Below are 12,062 nucleotides of genomic sequence, written 5' to 3'. Positions count from 1 at the left end.
CATTCTCAAAGCATTTGCTCTCCACTTAAGCCCCTTGCATCAGGTCCTCTTTTTTTTCCCCTACCTCCCCTTTCCCCCCTCCCTCATGTGCCCTTGGTAGTTTATACATCGTTATTTTGGCTTTATAAACTTTTATCTAATTCACGATAATTTTTTAAGTCACAAGAACAGGTACAAATAGTACATTGTCTGGTGAGGTAACCAATAGCTGTAAACACAATGCATATGAAAACTAAACCATACACAGCAGAGGAAGAAGAGACTTAGATGTTGGCAGTGTTTCTCCATCTCACTTGAAATAGTCACGCATCAGTTCTCACAGCATTGTCAAGCACTAACTATTCATATTATAATCCATAGAGCAACTACTACAAGCACACAGACAAAACTATGCAGAGGAAAATGGCTAAAAACCTCCTGAGAAATCTAAAAACCTCACAATATTTTACCCAACCAAAACAAGGGAAGAAAGGGGAAACTAGGACAACAAAATGTAAGAAAGATATAGAGAAAACAAGTAAAATGGTAGATTAAAATCCAAATACACAATAACTATAATCTAAGTCGTTTAAACACACCCATTAAAATACAGACATTGTTGGGCGGGGAGGGGTGAGGGGAAAAAAAGAGCTGGTACCGAGGTCTCCATAGAAAGTGAATGTCTAGAAGAGAAGGAGGGCAACATATGCACACACACGCCTGATTCAATTGATGCGTGGATTGTGATAAGAGTTGGATGAGCCCCCAATAAAATGATTTTTAAAAATACAGAGATTGTGAGATTGAAAAACAAACCACAATTCTGTGTTATGTGCAAAATATTTATATTAAATAAAATGATGTTGTTAGGTGCTGTTGGTTTCAACGCATCATGACTCTGTGTATAATGTAGAATGAAGCACTGCCGGACCTGTGCAGGTAGTTTTGTTTTTCAAGGTGTTCAGTGACATGAAGGTGCGCAAATCCCCGACACCGGAGGAGGTCAAGAAGCGCAAGCAGGCTGTGCTCTTCTGCCTGCGCGAGGACAAGAAGAACATCATCCTGGAGGAGAGCCAGGAGAAGAACATCATCCTGGAAGAGAGCCAGGAGATCCTGGTTGGGGATGTGGGCCAGGCTGTGGACGACCCCTTCCCCACCTGTGTCAAAATGCTGCCTGACAAGGACTGCCGCTACGTTCCGAGCGATGCCACCTACGAGACCAAGGAGAGCAAGGAGAAGGACCTGGTGTTCATCTTTTGGGCCCCCGAGTGTGCACCCCTTAAGAGCAAAATGATCGCCACTAGCTCCAAGGATACCATCAAGAAGAAGCTGGCGGGAATCAAACACGAATCACAAGCAAGCTGCTACGAGGAGGTTAAGGACCGCTGCACGCTGGCCGAGAAGCTGGGGCAGCGCCCTCATGTCCCTGGAGGACAAGCCTTGTGAGCCCCCTCCACTCTGCCAGGAGTTACACCGGCAACCCCAGACATGCCTGCAGGGGGCTGCAGGCTGCCCGCTTCCTGCCAAACCGGAGAGGCTGGGGGGACCCCAGCAGGGGGAGGGCAATCCCTTTGCCCCAATTGCCAAACAGCTCCTCCCCCACCCCCTGGACCAACCTTCCTCCCTCCTCCCACAGCTCTGGCCTTCCCAAATGGATTCTGATCTTTGATTCCTCTGTTGAAACAGACCAAGTTCCTCTCTCTACCCTCTCCCGCAGCCCCCCCCCCACCACCACAGTTGAGAAGGGGCTGTATTTTTTTTAACAACCACTCCCATCTCTCCTCCCTCCTTTCCAGGCTGCCAACTTCTAACTGCAGTGGTGAGTCTGTCCTTGTTCATTCAGTGCTGTGTGATGAGCCTCCCCCTGCCCCCCAACCCTTTGGTCATGGACAGCCACTTGTTTGGGCTAACAAGGAACCTTCAATTAAAAAAATAAATACGACAATTAAAAAAAATGTTCCCTGCAAGCACAGCCAAAAGGAAGCCAGCGTAGCTATCTTCTTATAAGACCAAACGATAATCTGAATCTTTCCAACAACAAGATTTCAAAATAAATGAAGCAGAAACTGATAGACTTGAAAGAGGAAACGGACAAATCCACAATTACAGTTTGAAGCTTCAGTAGAACACTCTCAGCAATCAACAGAATAAACAAGAAGTCAACGAGGACATATAACTCAAAATTACAGCCACAAAACATTACAACTATAAAAGAGCTGAAATCATACAAAGGACTCTCTGTGACCATAAAGGAATTAAAGTAGAAATGCATTAAAGACACTGCAAATCTTCAAAATCTAGGAAACCAAACAACATGCTCGTAAATAATCATGAGTCAATGAGAAGTCTTTGGGAAAGTTTCATAGTATTTTGAACTGAACAAAGCTCACTTACATTGAGGCAATGCTGACTCATAGTGAGCCCCTGTGGGTTTCCAAGACTGTAACTTTTTATTATTATTAATAAATCTTTTTACTAGGGGCTCTCACAGCTTTTCTAACAACCCATACATCAATTGTATTAAACATAGTTGTACACATGTTGCCATGATCATTTTCAAAGCATTTTCTTTCTGCTTGAGCCCTTGCTATCAGCTCCTCTTTTTTCCCTCCCTCCTCCGCCCTCCCACATGCATGGACTCCTGATAAATTATAAATTATTATCATTTTCATATCGTACACTGTCCAGTCTCCCTTCACCCACGTTTCTGTTGTCTGTCCCCCTGGGGGGGGAATGTGTTATATGTTGGTCGTTGTAGTAGGTTCCCCATTTCTCCCCCTTTTCCCCCCAGCTTCCCCCTCCCCTCTTGGCATCTCTACTCCCATTACTGTTCCCGAGGGGGTTCTCTGTCCTGGATTCCATGTGTCAAGAGCTCTTCTCTGTACCAGTATACATACTCCAGTCTAGCCAGATTTGTAAGGTAGAACTGGGGTCATGATAGTGGGGAGGTGGGGGGGTGAGCATTAAAGAACTAGGGGAATGTTGTGTGTTTCGTCTCGTCAGTGCCGTGGTGCACTTTGGCTGATTCATCCTTCCTTGTGACCCTTCTGTGAGGGAATGTCCAATTGTCTACAGATAGGCTTTGGGTCTCCTCTCTGACTCCATCATTGGCATCAATATATTTGTTTGTTTTGGGGTCTTCTGGTGCCTAATACCTGGTGAGACCGTAACTTTTTAGAGGAGTAGAAAGCCCAGTCTTTCCCCCATCAAGCTGATGGTGGTTTCGAACTGCCAACTATGCAGATCACAGCACGTGTAACCACTACACCATTGGACTGAACAAAAGTAAAAATACAACATGTAAACGTTTTTGAGTTAGGGCTAAAGCCATGTGTAGAGTGAGGTTTATAGTATTAAATGTTCATAATTTTTTAATCATTTTATTGGGGGCTCATACAACTCATCACAATCCACACATGCATCCACAGTGTCAAGCACATTTGTACATTTGCTGCCATCATCATTCTCAAGACAGTTGCTTTCTAGTTGAACCCTTAATATCAGCTCCTCATTTTCCCACTCCCTCCCCATTCCCTCCTCCCTCCTCCCTCATGAACACTTGATAATTTATAAACTATTATTTTGTCATATCTTACCCAGTCCAATGTCTCCCTTCACCCACTTTTCTGTTGTCCATCCCCCAGGGAGGAGGCTATATGTAGATCCTTGTAATCAGTTCCTCTTTCTACTCCACTTTCCCTCCACCCTCCAGGCATTGCCACTCTCACCACTGGTCCTGAAGGGGTCATCCGCCCTAGATTCCCTGTGTTTCCAGTTTCTATCTGTACCAATGTACATCCTCTGGTCTAGCCAGATTTGTAAGGTAGAATTGGGATCATGATAGTGGGGGGGGGGGGAAGCATTTAAGAACTAGAGGAAAGTTGCATGTTTCATCATTGCTACACTGCTCCCTAACTGGCTTGTCATCTCCCCATTACCCGTGTAAGGGGGTGTCCAGTTGCCACAGGTGGGTTTTGGGTCTCCACTCTGCACTCACCCTCATTTACAATGATATGATTTTTTTATTCTGATGATGCCTGATACCTGATCCCTTCGACACCTCGTGGTCACACAGGCTGGTGTGCTTCTTCCAGGGGGGTTTGATGCTTCTGAGCTAGATGGCTGCTTGTTTACCTGCAAGCCTTTAAGACCCAGACGCTATATCTTTAAAAAAACAATGAACCCAAATAAAAGCTAAGCTTCCATCTTAAGAAACTAGGGGATATACTTACCTGACAGGGGAGATACTCTGATCATGAAGGTGATTTCCCCAGGACAAGACATTAACTTCACTGCAGATGTGCCAACCCTGTCAAGTCCCCAGACTTGGGAAACTCAACTGGGTAATTAGTGGTAGTGGGGGACAACGTTTATGTGCATCCCCTATCTAAAAAAGAAAAGAAGAAGCAAGTGGGTAAAGATAAAATCAGGGGGAAAGTGTATAGTAAAGAGGGACAGGGAAATTTAACAGGAAGACAAGGGAGAAGGTTAAGGAAACCAAAAGGCTGTTTTTGTTTTGTTTTATTCTGTTTAAAGCTCAGCAAAACTGACAAGCTCCCGGTCAGACTGACCAAGACAAAAGAGAGCAAACTCTCACATTCCGAATATCAGAAGTGAAAGAGGATCATTATAGGCACCACAGACATGAAAAGGACAGTAATGAACTTGTAGTTAAAAGCTTTACAGAAAATGAAATGCCAGTCCCAGAGGGTTTCATTGCATAAGCTTATATAGAAGAAAGAATACAAACTTACATACTCTCTTTCAGAAAATATCACTTTCCACCTCATCTTATAAAGCCAATCTTACTCATAAAGGTAACTGCCAACAGCTTTATTGGCAGAGAATTCACATGTCATAGAATTCAATAGTTAAATTGCACCAAGGAGAGTTGTGCAAGAATCTTCATTCTTGTATTCATCATTATTAGTCCCCCATTTCCCCGCAATCTCCCCTGCCAAACCCCCAAAGAACCATTAATCCAATTACTGTCTCTATAAATTTATCTAATAAGAATTCCATTTACGGAAAAATGTTAAAAGAGAAAAACAAAAAATAACAATAAGAAAATAAAACAGATTAAAAACCTCATTCAGAAAAGGAGAAGGAAATATTCAAAACCAGAACAAATTTTAATGGAACATAGGGAGATCAAATGATAGGGTACTAAATCTTAACCTACTGCATCTGCAGCAAACCACTTTCCAATGCGTTCCACATGCTAGCCAGGTTATCCACACCCCTGGCCCATGATCAGAGGGGATTCACACAGGAGTCCATGTGTATTTCCCCTTCACCCTTTTTTTTTTTTTTAACTGAGACAGCTTTCAAATGTGTCAAAAGGGAAATCGAATGATGAGATAATACAGTTTCACCTAACTATGTCGGCCATAATCAGCCTTACAATGTTCTCTGTCTGATACCAGTCTATCCACATTCCTCAACCAGGACCAGAGGGGAGTCACTGGAAGCTTAATCCTTGTGTAGACCCTACAAGTGGATTTGGGGCTTCCCCTGTCACCCACAGCTTTCTGTAATCCAGGTGTTCACAGTTTAAGCTCTGAGACCATTCCCTCGTTTGGATTTGGATTACCGTATATACTCGTGCATAAGCCAAGTTTTTCAGCACCTATTTAATGCAATTTTTGTTGTAAATTAGGTGCCTTGGCTGATATTCGGGTCAGCTTTTACTCGAGTAGATATGGTATATTATTTATAATCCTTGAACTACCCAAGCTGGGGGCTAATCCACGTGGACCTAGTTGACTCCTCACTTAGATGGCTGCTTGTTTGAAAGCAAGTCTTTTTTTTTTTGCTACTACCACCAAGATCTGCACCTGCGGCGGCTCCACCCGGGCCCGTGCCCTAGGCTTCAAGGCTCACCGCAGCGGCCCTCCTACTCGTCACGGTGTAGCGTCCGCGGAGGAATCTTCCCGGGGACCGGGCGTTTTCTTCGCGGCTCCCTTCCCTCTCGCGCGCGTCCCGACTGCCGGCGACGGCCGGGTATGGGCCCGACGCTCCAGCGCCATCCATTTTCAGGGCTAGTTGATTCGGCAGGTGAGTTGTTACACACTCCTTAGCGGATTCCGACTTCCATGGCCACCGTCCTGCTGTCTATATCAACCAACACCTTTTCTGGGGTCTGATGAGCGTCGGCATCGGGCGCCTTAACCCGGCGTTCGGTTCATCCCGCAGCGCCAGTTCTGCTTACCAAAAGTGGCCCACTAGGCACTCGCATTCCACGCCCGGCTCCACGCCAGCGAGCCGGGCTTCTTACCCATTTAAAGTTTGAGAATAGGTTGAGATCGTTTCGGCCCCAAGACCTCTAATCATTCGCTTTACCGGATAAAACTGCGTGGGGTTTCCTGCGAGAGCGCCAGCTATCCTGAGGGAAACTTCGGAGGGAACCAGCTACTAGATGGTTCGATTACTCTGAAAGCAAGTCTTTAGGACCCCAGACGCCATTCTTTCTGATAGCGGGGCATCATCTAGTTTCTTCATCACACTTTGCTAGATCGCCCATATCTCCAGTGATCTCTTCAGGAGGACAAGCATCAAGCAGGACTATGTTATAAGAACGAATTGTTCTGAGATTGGGGCTAGAATTAAGGGGGAGCCCAAAATCCATTCATAGATCTATGGTTCATCTATCTCTCTGGTTCACCTTTAGAGATAGCATTGTCATGTTATGTTAGAGAACATTATCAATCATCCCCTTAGGACATCGCTTCTACTGCAATCAAGTCAATATTGGCTCATATCGGCCTATAGGGCAGGCTAGTCTCTGAGTCTGCAAATCTTCGCATGAGTGGAAAGCCTCATCCCTCCCTTGCAGAGCAGGCTATTGGTTTCAATGCTGACCGTGTAGTTAGCAGCCCCATGAATAACCACTACGCATTGATAGTGTCATTAATTTAAAACACTGTTGAGAAAATGAAGTTAAATGAGTATAGGCCAGTTATGAAGGGAAATACATGAATTGTTGACTTGCATAGATTCAACTCTTAAGTGAGTGGGCACTATTTACATAAACAATGGGGGGTAGTGATAGGTCAAATCTGATAACATACATTCATGACTGCAAGTTCATGCTTATCAGGTTAATTCAAGCCATAATGAAGCGAGAGAACATGAAAATAGTAATGAGATTGTAGTGCTGGGCTACCATTCATTGGGCACCCTCCAAGTAAGAAAGGTGAGCCAAAGTGAACACCTGTCAGTCCTGTGCCCTTGGGAGGTGTAGCCGTAAGTCCAAGGGCTACAGGCGAGTTTGCGGCCACGCCCAGTTCCCTTAGTGGGGTTTCCACATCGAGTCGTTCTGTATGACCTAGGAAGAATGCTGTGTGCCTCGAAAGAACAGAGACTAAAGTTCCAGTAATCCATAGCACATAGCCTGGATCACCGCGGGCTGCTCAGAAACTAAGTCAAAAGGGTCCAATTAGGGACATCCCCTCACAGAAGGGTCGGGGGGAGAAGACGGGCCAGTCAGGGTGCAGTATAGCACCAATGAAACATACAGCTTCCCTCTGGTTCTTTAAAGCTTCCCTGTCCGGAGCCATGAGCGTCGGCCATAACCTTGCCTGTCCGGAGCCATGAGGCCCGGCCATTGTCTTGATCTTTATTGCCCGAGCTCTGTAATTTTCCACACTCAGGAACTGTTTGTTCTGTGGTCATTGTTCTCAGGGAAACACCTGTGGCTTGCTTCCCCCATTACTGGCCTATATAAGCTGTAGTCTTTTACTCAATAAATGAGACTTGATCAGGCTACTGTCTTGTCTCCATTTCTGGTGTCTCTTGTCCCCCCAATTTCCACTCCCTCCTCAGGGTCCGCGTTGAAGTTCCTGTGGGTCGGGACACTCCCCCCCCCTGTCTATCATGACCTTAATTCTACCTTACAAATCTGGCTAGACCAGAGCATGTACAGGGTACAGATAAGAGCTGGAAACACAGGGAATCCAGGACAGATAAACTCCTCGGGACCAATATTGAGAGTAGCCATACTAGGAGGGTAAGGAGAAGGTGGGGGAGAAAGGGGAGACTGATCATAATGACCTACTATAACCCCCTCCCAGGGGATGGACAACAGACAAGGGGGTAAAGGGAGACATCAGGCAGTGAAAGAAGTGAAAAAAATAACAATGAATGATTTATAAATTATCAAGGGTTCATGAAGAAGGGAGGGAGGGAGAAGGAGGGAGGGAAAAATGAGGAGCTGATATCAAAGGCTCAAGTAGAAAGAAAATGTTTTGAAAACGATGATGGCAACATATGTACAAATGTGCTTGACACAATATATATGTATGGATTTTCATAAGAGCTGTATGAGCTCCCAATAAAATGATTTTTTTAAAAGAAAGAGAGTGTATTCTTTGACCTTCATCAGTAAGTGCTTTAAGTCCTTTTTACTTCCAGCAAGCAAGGTTGTGTCATCTGCATGTCACAGGTGGCTAACAAAGTGTCCTCCAAACCTGGTGTCACGTGCTTCTTCATATAGTCCAGCTGCAACTGACTCTTAATTATCACTGTAGTCGTTACATAATCTTGTGTCAACTTGAAGGTATTAAGAGTGAAGGGGTGGGGTCTAGCCTGTCAATCAGATCACAGCCTAATGTGGCTTCCTTGGGGGCATGATCTTCTCATGAGGATTCTGGGAATTTCCTCCCTGTCTCTGCTTTGTCTTCCTGTTGACAAGCCACACTGAGACTTGCTGAGACCTGCAAGAGACCTTCTCTCTGCTTCACTATCCTGTTAACAAGCCACGTGGAGCCACACTTTGCCTTGCAAGAGCCCTGGAGATGCTTCCACCACCAGTGGATCCACAAGACTTTTCACCCATCAACCTGTGATCTTCATGCATTCTGCATCATTGCATGTGGCTGCATCAGTGTGAAGAGATATTTATGGACTAGTATCAGACTAATCTGTTGTCAATTTGAGAGCATTAGAGTAAAGGGGTGGAGTCTAACCTGACAATCAGGTCACAGCTTGATGACCTCATTTGGAGGCGCTAAGGAGGCAAATAGCTTTCTAGAGGCGGGACACATGCTCGCTCGTTTGGAGACCCTCTACTGACAAGGGTGACTCCCTGGGAGACATTGCAGCTGACAAGACACATGGAACTACACTAGTACCTTGAGTTGGAGGAGCCACACAGAGAACCCTGCCAGCACTGAGATGCTTGTACTGCTGCTGGATCCACAAGGCTTTCCACCCATTGGCCTGTGATCTTCCTGCATTCGGCATCATTGTATGCATTGCATGAGTCTGAAGAGGAATTGATAGATTGGTATCAGACATATGGGCTAATATCAGACTTATGGACTTGATCTGGACTGGACTAGGATGTTTTCTTCATAAAAAATTACCCTTTGATATAAAGCTCTTTCTTGCACATATATGAGTGTCTCTGGATTTGTTTCTCTAGCCAACTCAGACTAACAATGGTCAATTAAATTTTACTTGCATGTAATATCAGTGATATTGTTTGATAACTTCTCCTTTCTGTTGGGTCGCTTACTTAAAATAAAATACCATGCAAATTTTTTAAAACAGGAATACCTTTATATACTGCTAAAGAGTGATTGTCTTCAGCAAAGGTGAGTTCGGTTGCATTACGTAACTGAAGATAGTTAAAGAACTCTGCCGCCACATATCTACAGGGAACTGCTACACGCTCAAGCCAGATCCAGAAGGCGTGACAAGCTAACATTGCTGATGTCAGATGGATTTTGGTTGAATGCAGACAACCTCAGGAAGTTGTTTACTTGTGTTTTATCAATTATGCCATGGCATTAAATATTGACAACATCAACAAATTATAGGTAACATTTTGAAGAATGGGAATTCAAAAACATTTCATTGTGCTCATATGAAAATTGTACAGGGTTCAAGACACTGTTGATGGTACAGAAGATACTATGAGTGTGGTTTGAAACCGAAAAAGGCATGTGGCAAGATTGTGTTTCTCCTTACTTATTTAATACGTATGCTGAACAAATAATCTGAGACAATTGACTGTATGAAGAATAAGACATCAAAAAAAAAAAAAGAAGAAGAAGACATCAGGATTGTAGGAAGATTCATTAACAACCCATGATGTATTATACAACCTTGCTTGCCAACAGTGAGGATGATATGAAGCACTTACTGATGAATGTCAACAAGTTTATACAGCCTTCAATATGAATAACACCGGAATATAAAGAAAACAAAATTTCTTATAACTGGACCAACAAGCAACATCATGATAAATTGGGAAGAAACTGAAGTTGTCAAGGATCTCATTCTACTAGGACCAATGAGCAATGCCCATGGAAGCAGCAGTCAAGGAATCAAATGACAAATATGTGCATAAGCAAATGTGGTGAAGAAAGCTGATGGTGTCCGACTACCAAAAGATATAGCATCTGGCATCTTAAAAGACTTGAAGATAAACAAATGGACATCTAGCTCAGAAGCAACAAAGCCCACATGGAAGAAGCACACCAGCCTGTGTGATCACAAGGTGTCAAAGGGATCAGGTATCAAGCATCAAAGAACAAAAAAATCATATCATTGTAAATGAGGATGAGTGCAGAGTGGAGTTCCAATGCCCATCTATTGGCAACTGGACATCTCCTTACAGAAGCGTCTCAGGGAGGAGATGAGCCAGTCAGGGCAGTGTAGCAACGATGACATAACTTTCTTCTAGTCCTTAAATGCTTCCTCTCCCACCCCCACCTGCCCAATATCATGATCCGAATTCTACTTTACAAATCTGGCTAGACCAAAGGATGTACACTGGTACAGACAGGAACTGGAAACACAGGGAATCCAGGACAGATGATCCCTTCAGGAACAGTGGTGAGAGTGGCGATACCTGGAGGGTGGAGGGAAGGTGGGGGTAGAAAAGGGGAACTGATTACATGGATCTACATATAACCTCCTCCCTTGGGGACGGACAACAGAAAAGTGGGTGAAGGGAGACATCAGACAGTGTAAGATATGACAAAATAATAATAATATATGAATGATGAAAGGTTCATGAGATAGGGGGAATGTGGAGGGAGGGAGGAAAAAAATGAGGAGCTGATATCAAGGGCTCAAGTAGAAAGAAAATGTTTTGAGAATGATGAAGGCAACAAATGTACAAATGCGCTTGACACAAGGGATGGATGGATGGATTGCGATAAGAATTGTATGAGCCCCCAATAAAATGATTTTTTTAAAAAGAAAACAAATGACAGACGCATTACATTGATTAGCTTTTCTGCAAAAGATCTCTTTAAAAGGCTAAAAAGGGTCCCGAAGGGATCAGTTACCAGGCATCAAAGAACAAAAAATCATATCATTGACTGCACACCTCCATGATAGGATCGCTGAAGACAAATGGGTGCATAAGCAAATGTGGTGAAGAAAGCTGATGGTGCCCGGCTATCAAAAGAGATAGTGTCTGGGGTCTTAAAGGCTTGAAGGTGAACACGCAGCCATCTAGTTCAGAAGCAAAAAAGCCCACATGGAAGAAGCACACCGGCCAGTGTGATCACGAGGTGCCAAGGGACCAGGTATAAGGCATCATGCAAAAAAAAAAAAAGATATGTGTGTATGCATATGTATGTATGTGTGTGTGTATGTGTATATGTATGTATATATATATATACATACCATATTAAATGAAGGGGGAAGTGCAGAGTGGAGACCCAAGGCCCAAGTGTCGGCCAATGGAGATCCCCTCATAGAGGGGTTTAGGAGAGGAGATGGGTCAGTCAGGGTGCGATGCAGTATCGATGAAGAACACAGCTTTCCTCCAGATCCTGGATGCTTCCTCCCCCCAACTACCATGATCCGAATTCTACCTTGCAGGGCTGGATAGGGCAGAGGCTGTACACTGGTACATATGAGGGCTGGAGGTACAGGGAATCCAGGGTGGATGATACCTTCAGGACCAAGGGTGTGAGGGGCGATGCTGGGAGAGTGGAGGGTAAGTGGGTTGGAAAGGGGGACTGATTACAAGGATCCACATGTGACCTCTTCCCTGGGAGAGGGACAGCAGAGAAGGGGGTAAGGGAGACTCCGGATAGGGCAAGATATGACAAAATAACAAT

General features: G+C 44.4%; 1 non-coding gene and 1 pseudogene across 1 annotated transcript; both read left to right on the top strand.

Moving 5' to 3' along the window:
• Window positions 1–939: 939 nt before the first annotated feature.
• LOC142454685 (cofilin-1 pseudogene) lies at window positions 940–6,024 on the top strand (annotated as a pseudogene).
• Window positions 4,204–4,364, top strand: LOC142455627 (U1 spliceosomal RNA). Its single transcript, XR_012785805.1, has one exon. It is a non-coding gene; the product is annotated as a U1 spliceosomal RNA (small nuclear RNA).
• Window positions 6,025–12,062: the final 6,038 nt, after the last annotated feature.

This window comes from Tenrec ecaudatus, chromosome 8 (assembly GCF_050624435.1).
Source record: "Tenrec ecaudatus isolate mTenEca1 chromosome 8, mTenEca1.hap1, whole genome shotgun sequence".
Classification (NCBI taxonomy): Eukaryota; Metazoa; Chordata; class Mammalia; order Afrosoricida; family Tenrecidae; genus Tenrec; species Tenrec ecaudatus.
The sequence above is the reverse complement of the archived record's forward strand: the minus strand, read 5'-3'. Positions and strand labels throughout refer to the sequence as shown.